General features: G+C 37.8%; 1 non-coding gene across 1 annotated transcript; it reads right to left on the bottom strand.

The window, feature by feature from the left end:
* Positions 1-383: 383 nt before the first annotated feature.
* On the bottom strand, positions 384-547 carry LOC115868100. The gene has a single exon (XR_004045411.1). It is a non-coding gene; the product is annotated as a U1 spliceosomal RNA (small nuclear RNA).
* Between the last annotated feature and the right edge of the window lie 23,701 nt (positions 548-24,248).

Here is a 24,248-nt window from a genome sequence, read left to right as displayed (position 1 = left end):
TATTTCAGTAGAATAGCTCTCATGAGTGGGCAGCTGATGTTGATGTGCCTCATGATGATATCAACACTGACTAATCGGTCAAGGTTAAGTCTGGTCAAGGTTACAATTTTGCCATTTGTTATCAATAGTTTTCTTTAGACAGGTAGTATAAGATGATGTAAATAACTTGCATCTTAAATTTAGGAACCCTTTTGGTAGTATCCATTGATGTTTATTTGTTTTAGTTTTTAATATTTTCTGCTTTGTTTTTTTAGTTGAAGTTTTTCTCTTCTTCACTCTGTCATTACTACTGGGTTGTTTTATCATTTTATGTGTTCTGTATATGAAATCCAAGATACATAACTTAATAGAGATAGCAACTGTGTAGTTTTGTTTTTTTTTTACAAGGGAGAGTGTGAATGCAGTCCCCCACTACCACAAATTATGCAGTCGAGTTTCCCGCATTTGGGGAAATCGCAGGGGTCAGCACACCTGCAATGCAATGGATGAGCCTCGCCCTGGGAAAATCACCTTCCTGATCATGGTGTCTCCCCTGCCAGTCAAGTATAGCAACTGTGCACTTCTAAAGAAGGTAGGGAGCACTGGTAGGGTAATGGTTATACACGGGGCTGCTAACTGAAAGGTCAGCAGTAGGAAACCACCAGCCAATCCATGGGAAAGGAGGAGGTGTTTTAGTCTTGGAAACTCACAGGAGAAAGTCTACCCTGTTCTATAGGATCATTATGAGATAAAAATGACTCAATGGCAGTGAGCGTTCTAATGATGAATTTTCACTTGCTTCAGTGTGCATTTATTTGTTTGGTTTAAAAGATCCATTTATTCTTTTTATATGATTTATTCATTTAAAAAAGTATAACACTATAACTTCATAGATTTTTATGTCTTTATGGGTTACAATAAGTGTTTTTTAATTTTGCTCAGTAAAGTAGACAGGGACAAGGAGGAAGGCCCTCAATGAGATGACTGAGGCTACACAGTGGCTACAACAGCGGGCTCAGGAATAGAAACAATTGTGATGTGGTGCAGAACTGGCTGCTGTTTTGTTCTCTTGCAGCTAGGGTCGTTATGGGTTGAAGATGACTGGATGACACACCTACCAACAACAATAAAAACAAAATACACCTTTTTGTTCTGGCTCTTTTGTGTCTGGCCCACATGCAGTTAGGGTTTTCATCATTGTTGCTTGAATTAACAAGGTGCTCAATTTCTTTTTTTCTGGTTTGTATCCACTTTGTGGCTATATTGAGGGCTTTGTAATTCAGTTGTTTAATGGAATCTGAATTATTTTAAATTTTAGGCTATTTTGAATAAAGTTAATAGCCATGCACATTCAAAATCTATATGAGCATAATTTTATTGATTTTAAATTCATGTCTTTTGGCAAAAAAATATTGAGTCTAAAAATGCCTTTAGTTTATGTCATCTCTGCGTGTGTTTGTGCTGGAGCCAGTGTAAGATGAAAGGTCAGAGGGTAAACTAGCAAGTGAACTTTACAGAAAGTATCAAATGTTGCCAATCGTGTCCATACATTTTTCATTTTTGGCAACAATATATAAAAGTTTCCCTTGCTTGGTAATTATTCCAGTTTATCTTTCTTCATTTGAGAAAAGCTTATCAATTTGTATTAATAGAGTTCGTGGTTCTTGATTGAGATTGTAATAAATCTGTACTTCACTTTTGGGAAGACCGACATTTCAAACTATTGAGTTTTCTAATTCATCAATACAGTGTATTTGTATATTTAATAAAGTTTTCTTTAAGTTCACCAATGTTCTGTAAATTTCAGCATATATATATATATATATATATATATATATATATATATATATTTGGCAAACATGATGTCTACCTATTTCTTTTGTTATTTCACATGGTACTATGGTCTATTTCTCCAATATTTAATTATAGTTAATAGAAACATATATTTTTTTTCATTTATTAATCTTCTGTTTTGAGAGTTTGCTACACTGGGGAATTGGTTTTTAGTATCTTCTTTGTATTCCCTTGGGATTTTCTACATAGATAAACTTGCCATCTGCGGCTAGTGTCAATTTTACTTATTTTTTATTTTCAATTTGAGATATTATTTGTATTTTTGCCTTGCCTTATTTCACTGGCTAAGATCGCTAAAATGACACTGAATAGAAGTTTAAAGAGTGGACATCCTTCCTTTTTTCTCAAATCAGATAAAGCTGTCACGATTAAATATGTTACCTGCAGGGCTGTTTTGTTCTATTTTTGTAGATGTCTTTTCACAAGTTAAGAAAGGTCTAGTCTATCCCTAATTTGCTGACTGTTTTGATCTTAAATAATTATTTAATTTTATCAATTGTTTTCTTCATCTATTGAGATGATGAGAAGATTATAGTTAATTCTATCAATGCAAGTACTAGGTTTGAGAGATAACTTACTCATCGCACTTGAAGTTTTTTCAGCTGTAATTGAGACCCAGAATATATATTACTGCCCTTAGTCAAGAGACAGAAATTTGTTGAACTCTTTTGCCCACTAGCTGCAGTGAACTTTCAATGGTGTATTAAGGATACCTCTTTTTAACACCTTTTCTCCCCATAAAATAAGCATTCTACTTGGCGAAGTATAGAACAATGGTCTGGGTAGTTTTGCATATTCATCACAAAATATTTCTTTCCCCACATCACCTGTAACCATTCAGAAGTTATCTAAGTATTTGTCTCAACCTGTGTGTATGTGTGTATCTGATAGGGGGGGAGGGGATGCAAAAGTGTACAAATTGTCATTTTATCTGTGACCTGCATAGGATCTACCTTATTCTCCTACATATAGCTTTTACCATATTTTAAATTATTCTAATTGAATTCCATCAACATCTGTTCCTAGTAAGCAAGGACCCTGCATTGCACCTAGTTTGTTTGTGTATACTTTTCCCTTTCCTTCCAATTGGGAACTTATCACCTCCAGTTCAAAAACCTGAAGTCCTAGGTTACTGCACTTGCTAATCAAATAAGAGATAATCCATTCATAAGTCTCCCAGAAAGTGCTTATTTTTTATCAGATTTAAACTTAGTTGATTGCCATAATCTCAGCTTTCTGGTGGGTTTGTGAAACAACACACCATCTCAGTTTATTCCACTCATTTTTGTTGTTTTAGATGTAGGAAAGCTATTCTTTTGAGCTTTCCACATTTCCAAATAAAATCTGGAAATCTTGTGTCCTTTAAAACATGTGTTTCCCTTTTGTGGAACTTCCTCTCATCTCACTTACCCTGTTACCTACTTTCAACTTTTCCTGAGCCATTGGAAATTATATACTCTTTCTTAATCTCCCAAGTAAGCATTCCTTTAGGTTCAGAAAGCACCATGCACAAGAGTCTAATTCTGAAAGTGGAGTAAGGGTCTTTTCTGGAGTTGATTCCATGGACAGCCTCACGGAGTACTCTTATGATTGACTTACTCACTCCATTATACCTCACTGCTATCCAGTTTGTATACTTATTCTAATATACAAAGGCTCTGGTGCTTGGCCAATGCCTACCACATGGCAGGAAATAAATGAATATTCCTCTGTTGAAGACTTTTTTTCCCCCATTCTTATTTTAGTTATCACAACAAGATTGAACTAGAAGTGTAATATTACATAAAATTCTGAAGGTTGAGGTCTAGGATAAAGAGAGCATTCTCCCTGACCAGCAGAGGTTCATCTTTGCAGGCAAGCAGCTGGAAGATGATCACAATTATCTGTTTACAACATCCAACCAAGGTCAATTGTGAACCTTGTCCTTCATCTTAGAGGTGACTGTGAACTCTTGCATGCAGAGTGCCCTACAATGCCCTACTCTGCACTAGAGCCATTTATCCCAATCTAAGTATAGAAATGACCAGTTTCAGTAATGGCTGTACCTGCTCAAAATGTCAATAAAGGTTTTGTTGCATAGTAGCATTAAAAAAAATCCCCAAATTCAATCTGGAATGCAAGATATCACAAGTGTTAAATCAATGTAACTTTCTGTGAAGCAAAACCTGTATGCCCTAGAAATATGTGAATATTCACAGGTACAGGACAATGGATTGTAAAATAAATGAAGGTATGAATGTATCATATCAACATGCCTCCTTCCCCATAGCATTTATTAAGAGTTAATTGAAAATATTAAAGATAAGGAATGATGAAAGAAATATAAAACAAAGAATAAGCTAGGCATACCCTCTTGTTTGGGGAAAGTAATCAACACTATTAAGGAGTTTAAAATGACTTTTTAAAATTAATGTCATTAATATCGGTAGGGAGCTCATTTCTAAACCCTAATATAAATCCTAACTAAACTTCATATTTTGTCTTTCCCCTGACTTTTTTTCCTAAAGATTATAGCATTGTCAAGTAAAATAAGAGGTGCTTGGGGAAAATTTAGATGAGCTGCAAAGAGAGAGGAAGACACACATCCTGTCTGTAGGTAATAATGGTAGGGACAGTCTGCAATCCCAGGGCGAACAACCAGGAAATCGCTTACCTGGCCCAGAATGCACAGACAATAGGCAGCTTCCCAAAACACTGAAGCATATTTCCTTAGGGAATACATTTAATTACTGTACTAGTCAAATCAATGGATATTCCACTTATTTCCCCAGATAATTCAACATTTATTCAACATTTACACAAGAAGAACTGAGAAATCCTTCACCGTCTCATACTCTGTACCTCAGATAATTGCATTTGAAACTTTTTTAATATATATTTTTAATTATAGGCATGAAAATTGACCTAAACATTTTAACATATCAATGCTAACTTTATAAAGCTGCATCCATCCCCCTTTCAAGCATTTAATTGCAGATAAATTCTCATTTGGCTACAGAGAGGAATTTCAATTAATCTGCAAATATTCGATAAATGCAAATTTTGAACATAACCTCTTTTCTCTACTATATCACACCACAAACAACCTAAAAAAAAAAAAAAAGGTTGGATTTATATAAAGTAGAAACAAAGACAAACTAAGAAGAAAATAAGGGACAGGGAGGAGAAAAAAATGGAGACCTAACCAAAAGATTGGTAGCTTACATCTAAGTATAAGAATCTGGCATTTTTTAATAGCATCCAAATATGTAAAATAATGTTCACAGTAAATATTTGCAAACTCTGGTAACCTGGAAGAACTTAAACTATATTTCCAGAAACAGAATTGTCAAAGAATACAAATGTTTAAAGCCTACACAATAGCCCTTTAGAGGGTTTATGACTTGTCATCAGCACAAATCTCTACTATTACTCTCATTCCTGTCTCCATCTGTTTGTATGGAGAGTTGCTCTTTGCATCTGTCCACACAGTTGTAGAATGGAAGGTAATGTCCTTTAGTGGTTAAAGCAAGGGATTTGGTGTCAGACTGTCTATACTTAGATACCCTGTTGCATTTCTTAATAAATGTGTGTCTTTGACTTGTTTGCTTACAAGCCTCTTTAATGAAGACACAGTTGGCTCATTCATAGACTAAATGGTGAAACTAACATATTCTTAAGGGCTGTCCCCCAAATTAAATAGGACTATTAATGCAAAGTAATAGACAGAGTGGGCATACAGTAAGAGTTACCTATCATAATAAAGAGCACACACTCCAATATGTCCTTAAAAGTCAGAAGTGTATTACTGGAAACTTCTATGTAAGTAGGAAACAAGTAGCCATTTCCCTCTTGATGGAAAGGACTGGCATTTCTTCTTGCTGTATTAGGTACAAAGGAGCTACTGCTTTACCGTGCTTACCATCTCTAGAAAATCTAAACAAAGCTCCTTTTGTTGTCTGTTTACTTTCATTTGCTATTTCAAATCATCCACACTTTCCAGTTACCAGAAGGCAATAACAGTGAGCCCAGGTGCCCAATGGGAACTCACAAAGATACACTTTCAATTCGTGCTTCTTGGTTTTACAGGTATTCTACCTTGGTGGTCATATTTTGAACCCTGAAGATCTTCGTTTGAATTTTAGATTGAGCACTTTTTATCTACATGATTTTGCAGAAAAACAATCTTTGTTTAACTCTTTTTCTTGTGTAAAGTTAGGCTAATAGTTTCTAACTCACAAAGTTATTGTAAGGATAAATGATTAATAAGAACTAGACAAGGCAATACATTTCAACTTTTATTGTTTCCATTTTAATATAGTTCATTCAGTCTTGAGCAGAAATAAACATAAGCTGAGAAAAATTAGCAAGACTTTGGATTTCACTACTTATATTTATTTATAAGGTAAAAGGAGGATTAAGATTCCCCTTACCAAATAATTTGTGAAATCAACTTTTAAAAATATAACTAGAGGGGCTATGCAATTTTTTTCAAATGACTTATTAGGCAAGAAAGAAAAGTAACTAAAGATTTCAGACTTCTCTGAAGTTCTGACTTGACTGCTGAATTTGTTTATATTTAGTCTCCTGCAATAGTAGTATTTAAGGGTACAAATTAACAAGATTTGCTATGTGTGTTGTATTTTAGGGGAAAGCAAAAATAGCTATTTATCTTTCTAACTTCTGTCTTGAAAAACTATGAGGTCAGTTGAAAATATTTTTGCTTAAATTAAGTAATCTTTCTTGTATCTTTGTCCCCACACATAAAATAATAATTAGTAAAATAAAAGCCTTTGTACCTAGCAAGCCAAATTTTAAAAGAAATATTGCATATTCAACTGTGGCCCCTCCAAATTCAACCCAATTATTTTTCCGTTCTTGTTATCCCCACTAACAACTGGTACCATCCAAATTTCCATCATAATGAATCTGATGTATTACCCAGAGGGCTTAAAACCATAGTGATGTTAATAACTCAGGAAAATGTTCATTTTAAGTTTCACAATTAAAGTTTTAGAATCAAGGTATAAGGATTTAAAATTAATAGGCTATTCCCCTAACCTCTCCACCTCCCCCCACATACTGCTTTCTAGGTTTTAATTTCTCATTTTAAAGTAAATAATAGCATGTGCCTCTGAATTTCTACCATTGCTTAACAGTGTCATGCCACCACAGAACTTCAAGGTCACATCTGAATCACTAAGACAAATTAATGTGTCTATTCCTTTTTTAAAAACATGGAATGGCACATTAACATAATACATTCAAAATTTAAGAAAACATTAAATTCGTGGCACCTTGCTAAACTAAGAATATAACATAATTAAGATTTGATCCTTGTGCTATGTTTTAGGTTAAGTTGCAAAATAGATATTTCTTTCCCTTTCTTTCGTAAAATATTTAACATAAAGGTCTTGGTATATATTCATATATAGTTATTTTAAACGCTTGCCACTCTGACAAAATTAGTAGTGACCTTGTACAGATCTAACCAATTCTTGAAAGGTTTTTCCTAACCTTCAAAAAATATGCTCAGGGTGGTTTGTTTATTTAATGATTATTAAAATATGCTTTTTAAAGTGGCGGTTTTTAAATACTCACCAGGGAAAAGGTGTTAAAACGGACTTACTTGCTAACTACATTTTGCTATTTACAAAGCAAAATATTTTCTATAATCAAACAAGATAGTTAATATGCTTTTGCATCTGTGTTTATTTTAATGCCATGTCCTCCCATTCGGATAGTGTTATATTAACAGAACACAGATACAAAGGAAAGCGATCAGACATCTAGACTAAGTATAACTAGTCTTCTTTGAGTGCATGGACACTTTCCACACATCCAAACCATTACAATTCAGAAGTGAAATATTTTTTTTCCACTGGTATGGTTTAGATATGCCTCATAGAGCCAGACGGATCAATTCCGTATCACAAAATGCTCTTCCCAGTTGGATTAGGGAAGACAAAAAAACAGGAAAGTAAAGGATGATGATGTGAATAGAAAACTCAAGTTGGAAATCAGCCCTTTTTGATCTCTGCATTTTATTGGTAAAGAGAAGCATATTTTAAACTATGTTAATAACTTATGCATACTCTTTTTGTGTGTACCGGGGCAGTATATAGGAGGCATACACACATGATGGTGTAGGCATTATGAGTTGAGCGCTGGAAGCCATCCGCATCTCCATGGAAGAAAGTCAGGGTTTTACTCCCCTAAAGAGTTACAGTCTTCGAAACCCACAGGGTCACTATGAGGTGTCAAGATAATACTTGACTCGATGACAGTAAGTTTGAGTTTGGGGAGGGCAGGATTGTATCCACATCTCATAGCATCTTACATTGATTTAGTCATGGAAGCTAAAAGATCATCCCGGATTCAATTTTATGTCTGTGGATGACTGGCAAACATTACCCATTTCACACAAGACATCCAGAGTTGAAATTCTATAAACTGGCCTTATATCTGTTAATTCTCCTCTTCCTTTGTGCTTGAAATAAGAAGTAGAACTAAATCTACCCTATTTAATAGTATTAAAATCTGTTTATTAATTTTCAATAAAAAGTAGAGGATTATAATGAGGGTCTCATTACAATCATCTGAGAAAGTTTACTTTCTTTACAATACTAATTCTGAAACCACACAGAGTTTAAGGTCTGGAAGTGAGGCATGAACATGCATATTCTGTTGAAAACTTTGTGCTGGTATAACAAGACATCTGTTTGAGGTTTCTTCCAAGATACTGATAACCTGCTAAACAGATCATTTTATGACCTCGACTTTGCCATCAAATCAGTATTGGTTCATAGTTACCCCACAGGACAGGGATAGAAATTCCCCTGTGGGTGTCCAAGACTATAGCTCTTGAAGAGATTAGAAAGCCCTCTGTTTTTCCCATGGAACAACAGGTGTTTTCAAATTGCTGACTTTGTGATTAACCACCCAATGCATAATGACTATGCTATGAGGGTTGATTCAAACTATCACAACAGATTAAAGAATTCGTTCGGTCAGGTTGTTCTCAGAAGAATGGTTTGAGTAATGCATGAAGGAGAGCAAATAAGCACCGGGAGTGCTATGGAGTGTAGCCTCTAGCTATACTCCGTGTGACCTAGAGAAGTGCAGACACAGGCCCATAAGGGCCCTCAGAGACAATAGATAGAGACAGATTCAGCCTTTGCTTCTACTGCTCTTCTAAAACCAACTGACTTCTTGCACTTGGCTTCTAAGGCTTGTCCTTTTTTTATTAGAAGGCGAGCCATTAAATACAGAAGGCTGCCCATTCAAATTCAATCTAAATACAGAAGGCTGCCCGTTCAGATTCAAGCTGAAGCGCTACAGAAATAATGTCTAATGTGCTTCTGAAAGATAGCCACAGACTTCATTGAAGCTGTACGCACTCGGCACACTTGCCATGAGTTGAAATCAGCTTGACAATAATAACAGCGATAAAAACAAGAATTTCTGTTTATATCATTATTGCTTTTATCATCTACTCAAAGTTCTAATTTAAAGGAAGGAGGGTGTAGAAAGGGGGAATTGATCACAGGGAGCTACATATAACCTCCTCTCTGGGGGATGGGCAGCAGAGGGGTGGGTGAAGGGAGACGCCGGGCAGTGTAATATAAGATATAATAATAATTTATAAATTATCAAGGGTGCATGGGGGAGGGGGGCAGAGGGAGCGGGGGGAACGAAACTGAGCTGATTCCGGGAACCCAAGAGGCAAGAGAATTTTGGGAATGATGAGGGCAACAAATGTATAGATGTGCTTTACACAATTGATCTATGTATTGTAATGAATTGTATGAGCCCCAATAAATTGATTTTTTTAAAAAGTATATACTATATCCTAGTTCTGACATAACATGTATATAATCAATGATGGGAATATACGGTTGTTGTTCTGTTAGGTGCCATTGAGTCAGTTCTGACCCACAGCAACCCTGTCTACAACACATTGAACCATCACTGGGTTCTACATGTTACTCACAATTGTTCTTGGATTTGAGCTCATTGTTGCAGCCACTGTGCCAGTCTATCTCTTCTAGGGAATGCCGCTTTTTTCACTGCCCCTCCACCTTATTTAGCAAGACGTCTTTCTCCAGGGACCGATCTCAACTGATAACATATCTAAAATACTTGAGACAAAAATCTCACCTCTTTTCCTCTAAGGAGTATTCCGGCTGTGCTTCCTCCCAGACAGAGTTGTGTGTTTTCTTAACAATCCACAGTATTTTCAATATTCTTCACCGATACCACAGTTGCAATGCCTTGGTTTTCCTTATTCAATGTCCAACTTCCACATGCACATCAGGCAATCGATCCATGCATTGGGTTCTGTGTACTTCAATCCTTGATATGACACCCTTCCTTTTCAGCATTTGAAAGAGGTCCTGTGCAGTAGATTGACCAATTCAAAGCTGCTGCTTTTCCAGGGATACCATTTACTTTTAGATGATAGTGAACCAGTAAAGCATTACTCTTTGCAAGATCTTAGGAGCAACCACTTCTCAAGTATGCCTAGGCCATCAGCAAGTGCTCTATTTTAAGATTTTAGTGAATATTATTTTCTCCCACAGAACCAATAGCTTGGAATAGATATCAAGTTAAATGTCCTAATTAGTAGAGGGATTTTATTTGTGATATCCATAGACAGGTGGCTAACTTCTAAGTGTAGCTAGTGATGGGATCTCCTTTGTCTATGAAGCAGTCAATTGTATTATGACTAAATGGTGGTGATGTTAGAATTTCTTTCAAAACTGACAGTCAAAAATTGTATAGGAAGGTGTCTAATGCCTTGTTCAACTTACAAGTTAACCTCTCTTGCTACGATAGTACTTTCTTCAGAATCGGTCACAAAGAGCACCAACAAGGTGATATGAACAATCTGATGATGTGTGAGACAAATAACAATGGTGTGATATGATGTGAATTAAAGTGAAAGGTAAAACGATGGGAAAACCATATTGAGAACGACATTTCAAGATTTTGCTCCATTTTTTGGAATTTAACTTAATTATGGACCAGTAAAAATAATGTATCACAATTAACTAATGTAAGCACTACATTAATCATTGACCTTTCAGCACTCATGGAACACATAGAGGGGAGCATTTTGATACAGTACTTCATCAAGCACTGAGCCTTTATCTCTCTGCTCATGCTATAACGCCAAGGATGTACTGCTAACAGAGTTCCAGTGTGGCATCTGTCACATCTGAAACTAGTGTAAAGACTGGATTATAGCCAAAGTTCTGTCAATTGAGATAATAAGTTGTTGTTTTGGTGGGGTGGGTGGGAGGGTTGTTGTTGTTTTTATTTCTTTCAATTCTTAATGTCATACATCTTTAAAAATGTTGTCTCTGAAGAAGCCCAAAATTAGCAGAGAGCTCCTCAAGAAGAAAGACCAAGTGGGAAGGCTTGCTGTACCTGACTTTTGTACCTGACTGTACCTATTGTACAGTCACAGTGGTCAAAATAGTGTGGTATTGGTATAATGACAGATATTCAGACCAATGGAAAAGAACTGAAAACCCAGAAATAAAATAATCAGCATACAGACTACTAATCTTTGATAAGGGCCCAAAAATATCAAATTGGAAGCAGATGCCTTAGAAACCATAGTACACACATACAAAGGAATACTATGCTTCCCTAAAAAGCAGTGATGAACGGATGAAGCACATGGCCGCATGGGAAGAATTGGAGGAAATTATGCTAAGCAAAGTAAGCCAAGCAAAAAAGGTCAACTACAACATGAGTCCACTGAGGTAAGCTTAAAAATGCAAAAGGTGTGTATGGGAAAAGCTACTGTATACATACATTCCTGGGGTGAGGTCCAGGTACTATGGCAGGGGCCAGACCCCATCCAGGGATACATATGGCAGCCAACTAAAAAGGAGGGGAAAATAAAGAAAAATTTAAAAATAAAAGACATGGGTAGCTGGGAAACAGGGAACTAATGCACCCAAGGGGAGGGTGTTGTTTATATCTCCACAGGAAAGGGAGAAAGGGATCAGATTTCAACCTGGTGTACCAAGATGTGAAAGCAACATAAGGCATGAAGCAGGGAACCAGTAGAGAGGTCTGTGGGGCTGACCCAATCCCAACTTCATGGACACCCCCCACCCCCCAGAAGAATTAACTTCAGGAGACAGCACTGAAGCTACAGCTCAGGGAGGGGGGCGCATCTGATTCAGAGCACACATTACCAAGCAAAGAGGGAAGAAGAGATAGTGGAACACATCAGTCTCACCAAGCCCTGAGGCTGATATTCCTGCTCAGAGCCGCCAATGCCCAGAGAGAATCATAGGGCCGGCCCCAATATGAGACATTAAGTCCCTCATTGGACCATAGCATTACGAGGGACTACACTGGAGGCACAGTGTAGGAATTGTGCCCGATCCGACCCGACCACACCGGAGTGAACTGCTAAGGGCATGCAACAGAGCAGCAAAGGGAGCAAAGCAATGAAGTCCCTGGGGAATATGAAAAATAGACTTTGGGGGCAGGCCGTGACACCCCATCGGACTCGACCAGAAAACACTCCTAAAGGTCAACAGACACACCTGGTACTATTTATAGGCTTTTAGCTCTCTCTCTTTTTTTGTGGTTGTTTTTGTTGTTGTTGTTTTGGGTATTTTGTGTGTGTGTGTGTGTGTGTGTGTGTGTGTGTAGAGGTGTTTTCTTTGCCCTGTCTTTGTGTGTGTGTGTGTGTGCTTATTATTTTCTCTGTGTGTCTATCCAGATAAGATAGACAGGATAAAAAATCCAGAGAAGAAAACAATGGGTCCAATGTTTCCAGAGGTACATGGGGGAGGAGAAGGCAGGGGTAAAGAAAGTGGGTGTTAACAGACCCAGGGTCAAGATAACAACAAGTGACCTAAAATTGATGGTAAGTAGGGCATAAAATGCCTGGTAGAGCATGATCAAGGGCAATGTAACCACGAAGAATTACTGAAACCCGAATGAAGTGCAAACATCATAGTGGGACAAGAGGAAAGTAAAATGAAATAGAGGAAATAACTAAGAGGCAAAGGATATTTATAGATGTCTAAATTCAGGCATGCAAATATGTAAATGTATTTATATATAATAATAGGGAAATAGATCTATGTACATATATTTATGTTAAGTATTAAAATAGCAGACACACATTGGGCCTCTAGAAAAGTGCTCCCTCAATGCAAGAACACTTTGTTCTAATAACCTGGCATTCTATGATGCTCATCTGACATTACTGCTGAAGACAAAATGGGTGCATAAGAAAATGTGGTGAAGAAAGTTGATGGTGCCTGGCTATTAAATGGTATATCATCTGGAGTCTTAAAGGTTTGAAGATAAACAGGTGGCCATCTAGCTGAGAAGAAACAAAGCCCACATGGAAAAAGCACACCAGCCCATGTGATGATGAAATGTCCAAGGGATCAGGTATCAGGCATCAGAGACACAGAACAAACAATAATACCAATGTGAATGAGAGGGAGTGCGGACTGGAAGCCTGAAGCCCATCTGTAGACAACTGGACATCTCCTTACAGAAGGGACACAAGGAAAAGATGAGCCAATCAATCAGGGTGCAGAATAGCACCGATGAAACATACAACTTTCCTCTAGTTCCTTAATGCTTCCTATACCCCCCTCCCATTATCATGACCCCAATTCTACCTTACAAATCCAGCTATACCAGAGCATGTACAAGGGTACAGATAAGAGCTGGAAATTCAGGACAGATAAGCCCCTCAGGCTTATATGAGTGTAGCAAGTAGCCAGTAACCAATAATGAGAGTAGCGATATCAGGAGGGGAAGGGAAAGGTATGGGGAGAAAGGGAGACTCTATCACAATTATTACATATAACCCCGTCCCGGGGATAGGGACAACAACAAAAAAATGGTTGAATGAAGACATCAGTTAGTGTAAGACATGACAAACTGATAATAATTTATAGATTATCAAGGGTTCATGAGGGAGGGGTGAGGGGCAGGGAGGGGAAAAATTAGCTGATATCAAGGGTTCAAGTAGAAAGAAAATGTTTTGAAAATGATGATGGCAACATATGTACAAATTTGCTTGACACAACGGATATATGAATGGATTGTGATAAGAGCTGTATGAGCCCCCAATAAAATGATTTTAAGAAATGATGCTCTTTCTGTATCAACGTTTTCCTTTTAATAAATCATAGCTCAGTGGCTGGTAATAAGCCAGAACACCAAGTGAATAGTGAAGCCCTGCTGCTGACTGACTTTCATCTTCCACGTAGAGATGGCCACTCAGTTGGGCCTGGACGATTGTGATGTACAAAAAGCACACTGAGCACTCCATTAGCACCACTCCATCCTTCTCTATGTGATTTTTATTTTTCCGTATTCTTTATTTCTTATTCTCCTCCATTATTCTGAACCCTGCATGCGAAAGCCCTTCATTGTTGTACTTTTCTATCATCCCAAACTTCTTTACCATAGTCCAGACCCGCCTTCATTCAAATTAGCTTGTACTCTACCTCATTTCATTCATCCCTGCTGAGAAGCTAAGTAATTACTTAACATCAAAAAACCAATTATATTGTGCTTCTACTGATTAATTAAATAATAATTTGCTACAAACTAGATAATATGTATTAGGAATCTACTATGTGATACGAACTGTGTTTTCACTAGGAATTTCAGAAAATGTATACTTATATTTCCTTGATTTGTTGGGGAATATATTTTAAAGATATATAACTTAACAAAATATTTAAAATAGTGTGTTAACCACTATAGTAAATATGCTAACAATACACATTGAGAGTATAAAAAAAGAGATTAACTTAACATGGAAAGAAGGTGTAGGAGAATATACTTGTGAAATCTCTAAAGGAAGAGCTTTTACTACTCTTTCTCCAAGAGAGTAGTAAAGAATCAAGAAGACATGTTTCAGGTCTCCCAAAAAGAAGAAAGAAGAGATGAAAAGAATTATGATGAGAAAGAATATGTTGGGATACCTACCGCATACAAATGGAGTGAAAACGGGAAAGGCCATGAGAGACTATTATTTTAAGCGACTCTACAATAGATTAAGGTAGTTAAACATTATAAAGCAAAATAGAGTAACAGGAAGCTGATAAAGTGGAGTTCATGGGTTTTACAAAACAACTTGACCATAGTGTACAAAGAGACTTGGAAGAATGGCGTTAGGGCCAAAGTGGATCCAGGAAACATTTTAAAATCCATTGCAATAACTGGACAGTTGAAATAGGGATGAAGAGAATGGAAACAAATATTCAAGATACGTTGCGGTCATCACCTAAGCTGATGTCAATTTAAGGATTAAGAGTGTAGCGGTGGAGTCTAGGCTGTCAATCTGGAGATAGCCTATGAGACTTCTGTGTGGGCATGGCCTTCTCCTGAGAATTCTGGGAAATCTGGTACTTCCTCTTTGGAGTCGGAGATACCTGCCTCTCTCTGCTGACTCCCTTGGAGACTCTCTACTGACAAGGTTCCCTTCCTGTGAGACATCCCTGAGGAGAAGCCACATCAATCTTCCCTGATATAGCCCTGTGTGCAGAGAGCCATGCAGAGACCCCTGCCATTGCTGAGATGTTTCCAATGCCACTGGGTCCAGAGACTTTCTACCCACTGGCCTATGATCTTCTATATTCGGCGTCATTGCATGTGTCTCATGAGTCTGAAGAGAACTTTATAGATTGCTGTCAGACATATGGGCTAAAATCGGACTTATGGACTTGATCTGGACTGGGCTGGGATTTTTTCTTAATGTACAATTACCCTTTATATAAACTTCTCCCTTATACACATATGTGTGTCATAGATTTGTTTCTCTAGTCTACCCAGACTAACACATATGTATTGCTATAAGAATTGACAGGGATGAATAATCACATGTGTATCTGAAAGATGAATAATGAATAAGTACTGCCAAAGAAGAATTGGTACATTTGAATGATGGTGTTGGCAAGAATATTAAAAGTACAAAGGACTGTCAGAAATACAATTAAATCTGCCTTGGAGGGATTACAGCTAAAATTCTCCCTAGACGGGAAGATGGGGAGACTTCATCCCATGGACTTTGGATATGTTATCAGGAGAGTTCATTCCTAGGGTGGATATGGGAGGGAGGGATCATGTATGGTAAAGGATGGACTCAGCAAAAAAAAGAAAAGAAGACCCTGAGGGAGATGTATTGACACAGCAACTGCAACAAAAGGATCAATCATAAAAATTTTGAGGTTGGCACAGGGTTGTGCCTATGTTATCAGAGTCATAATTGAATTGATGGCAACTGTCAATTAAAACTAACAATAATCAACTAATCTGGAGGTTGAAAATGTTGGCATGGGGCTAGTAGTTTTGATTCAGAAAGATAAGTTCAGTACAAAACTGAAGTATCTGACTTGTATATAACAGCTATTTTGTAGAATTATATATAAATATTGAAAAAACACATAATACAGTTAGACACCATTGAACTTGGGTGATGAGGAAGAAGATATAAAGTATAGCCTTGGTTGTAATGAGTAAATGTGCTGAAAATAGGAAATATGATTGTGATGGAGTTGAATAATTAAAATAATTACCAAAATAAGTAAATCACTTTAAAATCACCATGAAGTGTTTGTAGCTGAAAAGAGCTCTGTGATGAGTATTAATGTTTAAGAGATATATTTATTTCATAGGTTTGTGACAAAGTAAAGTTCTATAATGAAATGTGCATAGACCTAGAGTTAGACTACAAAAAAGGAAGAATACGCTAAGCTTGCCTTAAACTGAAAGAACTGAAGGAAAACAAACATAAAGCCGGGGACTGCAATATTAAAGGACTCTATGGGCTAAATATTGAGTGATGTAGGAATCATCAAAGGAAGATGGAAAAAATACACAATCACTGTACCAAAAATAACTAGTGGACATTCAACCATTTTAAGAGGTAGCTTAGGAACAAGAATAGTCCTGAAGAAGACAGTTCAAACTGCATTGGAGACAAAATGAGTTGACGGAACACCAATCGAAATGTTTCAACAAGTTGATGAAGCACTGAAAGTACGCATCTGTCTATACGAAGAGATTTGGAAGACAGCTACCTGGCCAATTGACTAATGGAAATCCATGTTTTCACTCATTCAAGGGAAGATGACCCAACACAATGTGCATAATATCATCGATATCACACGCAAGTAAAAATTTTTTTGAAAATCAGCCAACAATGGCTGTATATTGAGAAGGAATTTCCAGAAATGCAGACAGGGTTCAGAAGAGAGCTTGGAAAAAGGGATATCTTTGCAGATATCAGATGGATCTGATGCTGAAAGGAAAGAACACCAAAAAGTTATTTATATGTTTTATTGACTATCACTGCCATCGAGTCAATGCCAACCCATAGATTCTAGAGGACATGGTAGAACTGCCCTTGTGAGTTTCTTGGATGGCAACTCTTCATGGGAGTAGAAAGCTCCATTTTCCTCACTTTTATTGACTATGCAAAGGCCTTTTACTCTGTGGACCATAAGATACTGTAGGTATGTTTGAGAAGACTGGGTGTTCCATAACATTTCATTGTGCTCATGTGAAACCTGTACATAGATCAAGAGACAGTTGTAGGGAAAGAACAAGTGAATGCATCATGATTTAAAAGAAAAGGGGCTCTACATCATTTGTTGCAGCCTTTTACCATACGTGTTCAATCTTTATGCCAAGCAAATAATCAGAAGAGTTAGATTATATGAATGGAGCTCTAGTGGTGTAAGTGGTTAGGCGTTGGACTGATATCCACATGGTCAGCAATTCAAAACCACCAGCAGCTTCCATGGAGAAAGACTGGGCTTTCTACTCCCATAAACAGTTATAGTCTCTGAAATCCACAGGGGGTCACTATGATTCAGTATTGACTTAGTGGCTGTGAATGAGAGCTTATATGAAGAAGAATTTGATATTGTAATTGAAGGAAGGCTTCATAACAACTCTTGATATGCAAATGGCACAGCTTTGCTTGCTGAAAGTGAGGAGAACTTGAAGCACTTGCTGATGAAGTCAAGGATTGCAGCCTTCAGCGCGGATTATAACTCAGTGTAACGAAGAGTAAAATACCTGCAACTGGATAAGTAGGTAACATCATGATAAATGGAGAAAAGATTGACATTGTAAATGACTTTTGCTTGCTTGAGTTTACAATAAATGCTCATAGACGCAGCAGTCAAGAGATAAAATCATGCTTTGCATTGAGTATATCTGCTGCACAAGACCTTTTTAGTGTTGATACGCAAGGTGTTACCTATGAAGTAACGTGTGCCTGACCCAGGTAATGGATAAGGAAAACTAAAAAAGGAATCAATGCATTCGATTATGATTCTGGCAAAGAATACAGAAAGTACCCTGGACTGCCAAAATAATAAACAAAGCTGTCTTGGAAGAAGTAAAGCCAGAATCCAGTAGAAACAAGGATGCCGAGACATCAGGAAGCAGTGCTGAAAAAGACATCATGTTTGGTAAAGTCCAGTGGCATTGAAAAAGAGGAAAATCCTCAACAGCATGTATTGGTGCTATTGCTGCGACAGTGGGCTAAAACATAAGAACGATTCTGAGGATGGCCTAGGAGAGAGTGGTGTTTCCTTCTGTGGTACACAGTCTTTATGAGTCAGAACCACCTGGAAGGCGTTTAACAATATCTGTGATAACAGATTCCCAAAAATTGGTGTCTCAGATTTATTCTAATACAATAGGGCCATCACTGCGCTGAAGCTCTCGGGAAGACTTCCTCATTACCACTTCCAGGTTCTAGTTGTTGTCAGCAATCCTTCATCTTTCTTCACTTGAATCTATCGTGACCTCCACGGTCACATTGCTTTCCTTCTTTGTTGGTGTTCTTCCCATTTCTTTTTTTTTTTTTCAATTTGGCAAAGGTCATCTTTTTTTTTTTTTTAAATCAATTTATTGGGGTTCATACAATTCATCACAATACATAGATCAATTGTGTAGAGCACATCTATACATTTGTTGCCCTCATCATTCCCAAAATTCGCTTGCCTCTTGGGTTCCCGGAATCAGCTCATTTTCCTCCCCCCCCCTCCCTTCCTCTGCCCCCCTCCCCCATGCACCCTTATTAATTTATAAATTATTATTATGTTTTATATTACACTGCCCAGCGTATCCCTTCACCTACCCCTCTGTTGCCCATCCCCCAGAGAGGAGGAGGTTATATGTAGTTCTCTGTGATCAATTCCCCCTTCCTACAATCCCTTCCCTCCTGGTATCGCCACTGTCACCCCTGGTCCTGAGTGCTTCATCTGTCCTAGATTCCCTGCGTTTCCAATTCCCATCTGTACCGCTGTGCATCATCTGGTCTAGCCAGATCTGCAAGGCAGAATTGGGGTCCTGGTAGTTGGGGGGAGGAAGCGTTTAAGAACTAGAGGAAGGTTGTGGGTTTCATTATTGTTATACTGTACCCTAAGTGACTCATCTCCCCACTACCCCTCTGCAAGGTATGTCCAGTTGTCTAGAGATGGGCATTGGGTCCCCATCACGCACCACCCTCATTGACGAGGATATGATTTTTCTCCCCGCCTTTGGTGTTTGAAGCCTGGTCCCTTTGGCCCTTCATGATCACACATGTTGGTGTGCTGCTTCCATGTCGGCTTTGTTGCTTCTGGGCTAGGTGGTGCCCGGCTATCGAGACCTATAGCGTCTGGGGACTTAAAGGCTTGAAAGTAAACAAGCGGCCATCTTTCCATTTCTTATAAAGAAACAAGTAATATTTGTTGTAGAGACCACTTTAATCCTGAATGAGCTCATAGTAACTTGATCACATCAGCAAAGACCTTATTTACTAAAGGTTATAAGTAAAAAAATGCCATTTGGGGAGATGTAATTCAACTCAGCACAAGGGATAAGTACAAAAATTAGGTGTTAGAAAAGAGAAGCTATAAATGCTGTAGTAACCAAACAGGAGTCCTGGTGGTACAAGGGTTAAGCACTCATTTGCTGACCTGAGGGTTGGTAGTTCAAAACCACTGGCTATTCTGCAAGAGAAAAAATATGGCAGTTTGTTTCAGTAAATTTTTCAGTCTTAGAAACCTTATGGGACAAGTCTTCTCAGTCCTATAGGGTTACTATGAATCAGAATTGAGTCAACGCAATGAGTTTGAATCTGAAATCCTTACCACATGGGCCTTGCTTCTTTGCTTGCTTGCTCAGAAGTAGTGAGAAAGAACATTTTCTTCTGAGATAGCTACTACTACAATATGAGGCATTCTAGATAGGGAAGTTTTTCTACATTACCTTGGCTCTATCATACTGGTTTAAAGCAAGTAAAAAATTCTTCCACAGTCAGAAACTATTATTTATTATACAGGTTCATGGAGAACAGCTTGCAGTCTGCCTTCACAGGTGATATAGTACAAGAGTCCATATAAATAAGTTGGAAATCTCAGATTAGGGTGATAGCTACGTTCATAATTGTTGAGAGGTGGTACATTTTAGAATATTTTTTGAAATAAAATATATGAGCCAGGTATATTCACTGCCATTGAGGGAGTCAATGTTGACGCATAGTAACCCTATGGGCCAGGGTAGCACTGCCCCTGTAAGTTTCTGAGCGAGTGACTCTAAGAGAGAGAGCAGAAAGCTTCATCTTTTTCCTGAGGAGGGCTGGTTGTTTTGAACTTCCTATATTGTAGCCCAATTTGTAAACACGATACCACCGAGGCTCCTCGAGTCAAGTAGAAAGGAAAGTTACCGCAGGGAGTGACTAAAGATTTAGAACAGTGTGGCTTTCCCTGTGCTGTACAGAACGTCCGGGGAACCATCATGGCGTAGCCTTACGTGTTAGGCTGATAGCTGTACGGTCCACAGTTGGAAACCCCCGGTCACACCCTGAGAGACAGACAGGGATCTCCACTGCCTTGGAGAGTTATCGTCTTGGAAACGCACAGGGGCAGGTCTGCCCTGTCCTTTAGGGTAGCTGTGCCTTGGCATTGACTGATACAATGAGGACAAAATGTCAGTACTGAAGAGTTGTCTGAAAATGTATTAGTCCAAAATAAGTAAAACCGTGAAAAATAATGAGATAGCTAAACACACTTCAGTGGTTAGTACTTACACATATATTTACCATTACTTCGTTATCTTTTTTTTAATTTAATTTAAGTGTTTTTGCTTTCCCGGTGTTTTTCTGAAACATCTTTTATCATCTTGGAACATACTAACTTATAAAGAACACAAAAATATTCTAAACTAACAGGAAAATTTGGTGTCAAAGTAACATGATCAATATTATTGCTTACTCGAAAGCATTCTTGGATAAAGTATGAGTGAGTATATGAAGTCAAGGAGGCTATGATAATGGTGAAAAGTTCATGGAACTAATCTATTAAAGGAACCCTGGTAGTATAGTGATTCTGTATTCACTGCTAACCAGTTCAAAACCACCAGCTACACTGTTGGACTTGTGGGCTTGGGCAGCCCTGGGTTGGAATATTTTCTTGATGTGCACTTACCCATTATATAAAACTCTCTCTTATACATGAGTTTCTGTGGATTTGTTTCTATAAAGTACTCAGACTAACACAATCTAATTTTTTCTCTCTCACGCAATGATGTCAACTGCAGGAGGAAAGCCATCATAGAGTGTGTAAGCATCTCAGGGTTGGAGGAGATCTCCACACAGCTTCTACAGCACCCAGGGCTGCATCGGACTAGGTCCATGTGGCTTCCCCTTGGGGATATCTTGCAGGAAGTGAGCCTTGCTAGCGGAAGCAAGGAACTGGCTAAGGCAGCTGCACTCTGGTCCAACCACCAAAAAGCAAGAGATCCAAGAATGAGAAAGGCGAGGCTCACCGAGCCATTTATCACTCTGCCCTTCAATTAACCCACATGTGTTTATCGGCCAGGTTGGCACAATAAACTTTAACCAACTCAATCCACCTCTTTGCAACTTGGCACCTATATATAATTCTCTAGCCTCACAATTTCAATTAAGTAACACCTACACCTTAATTCTATAATTCTGTGACTATGTTACCCCACCTATGAAAGTTTGTAAGCCAACCACTTCATGCCTTTATCCCCCCCCCCCAATTTTTTTAACATTATACTGTTTTTAGCAGTTATACGGTTAAACAGTCACGGTCTCTGAAACCCACAGGAGCTGTCCTACCCTGTCCCATAGGGTCACCATGAGACCCCAAGATTTGATGACAGTGAGTTTGAATTTTGTTTTTGTTTTTCGTGAACCTCCCACTGACCCACTGAACTTCATGGCAGAAAAAAATGAAAAATAGTAAGACAAGTGAGTGCAAACCACAAAGTCATATCATACTTATACCTATAATGATAATCCATAAATATCTGTATAGTCTTATAGAATTAACTATTTATAAAGTTAAACCAAGGATAATTTAAGCATTTATGTTACATGTCTGTTCTGTATACATATCTAACATATATATGAGGCTTCAACATTCTATGGTCCATCTCTATGTTCATAACACCTACAACTTTATACAAACACAAAACTCAAAACCTCACTCCATGGAGTCAATGCTGACTCATTCTGACCCTATAGGACAGGGTAGAACTATTCATATGAGTTTCTGAGACTACAAACACAATTAACATTAAATGTATAAATAATTGGAAATGAAGAGAAGGCCTGTAAAATATCAATGATAGTTTTATTCTTATAAATTTTATTGAAACAGAAGAAGGAGCCACTAATTCAGTCATTTTCAGATCAGAAGAAAAAAATAAAAAGAATCCAATTGGTCACATTCATATACAGTTTGTAATTATTTTAAATTAAAAAAAATGTGTATCACCCTGTTGTTATTGTTCACTTACAGCCTGTCTATTGCTTGAGTGAAACCTGAGCCAGGATTGTGAGCTCTGTTCCAGACATTAATAATCTTCCATATGCCAATGACACAACTTTGCTTGCTGAAAATAAGGAGGACTTGAAGTCATTCTTGATAATGGATTGTCAAGGATTGACAATCAAGGATTGTCACCTTCAGTATGAATTATGACTCAATCTAAAGAAAACCAAGATCCTCATAACTGCCCAAGTAGATAACATCATGATAAATGGAGCAAGACTGAAGCTGTCCATGTTTGGCTTGTTTGGCTCCACAATCAAAGCTCATGAAGCAGCAGTCAAGACTCCAAAAGACCAGTGGCACTGGGTCAATCCGCTGCACAAGGCCTCTTTGGGGTATTGAAAGTAAGGATGTTACTGTGAGAACACCCGACCCAAGCCACAGCATTTTCAATTCCATGATATGCACATGAAAGTTGGGTATTGAATAAAAAAAGACCAGCGATGAATAGAGATATTTGAATTATGGTGCTGGTGAAAAATATGGAAAGAACCACGGACTACCGAAGGACAAACAAACCTGTCTTTGAAAAAGTACAGCCAGAATTCTCCTTAACAGAAAGGATGGCAAGACTTCATTTTATGTACTTGGGGCATGACCCTGGAAATTGACATCATGTTTGGAAAAGTAGCAGTGCAGGGGTCAGTGGTTGGGGGTGGGGGGGCAGGAAGATCTTGAACAAGATAAATTGACATTGTTTACATCGATGGGCCCAAATATAAGAACAATTGTGAATGGCACAGAAGCCAACAGTGTTCCTTCTCTTCTACATAAGATCACTATGAGTCCAAACGGGCTCAATGGCGCTTCTCAACAACCACCAGTGATGGACTTGGCTGTGTTTTTAAATGCCTTTATATTTAAGAAAGGAAATAAATAATATTTTCACGTCAAGCACAATCTCAACGTAATTCTCTTGAACAAATTAAGTATTTTGTTTTAGTTATACATTCTACATACATTCTACATTTTGTTAAGAAGAAATAAAAATAACAAACTTTATAATAAGAGTAACCAAATAATATTACTACTGCTAACAGATAAATATTTTAAAATGTGATTCTACGAAAAAAGAGATCTGCATTTGTTAAGTAGCAAATAAGACAAAACAAAAAATCTCTCTAATACCCCAAATAAAGCATTCATGTACACAAAATTAATATTTATGTAGGAAAACAGAGAACCTTTACTAATAATGATTGGCATATGATGATATATGACGGGGTACCCTCCCCAAAAAAATCACTAGTCAGAGTGGAGTATCCATAGTACACATTTTTCCCTGCTAGTTGAGCATCTAGTAACTCGCTGAGTTAACGCACCCAGTGGCATTGCCTGGGAAGGTTCTCTCTGGTCAGAGTGATTTTTTTTTTGTAAAAGTTTTGCTCAAACCTTGTTTTTTTATGATAGCTGATATAAGAGAACAGTGTGGGGCTATGAAATTTTTTTTCCTGCTCAGGAAAAACGCTGCAGAAACTGTTGTGATGTTGAACATAGCTGACAAGCTGTGGAAAAATACAAGTGGATTTCTCATTTCAAAAAAGGTGAAATGTTGATTGATGGCAA

Source organism: Echinops telfairi, unplaced genomic scaffold, assembly GCF_000313985.2.
Source record: "Echinops telfairi isolate 266 unplaced genomic scaffold, ASM31398v2 ScPeMD7_6;HRSCAF=24_1, whole genome shotgun sequence".
Taxonomy (NCBI): Eukaryota; Metazoa; Chordata; class Mammalia; order Afrosoricida; family Tenrecidae; genus Echinops; species Echinops telfairi.
This window is presented reverse-complemented; position numbering and strand designations above follow the sequence as displayed.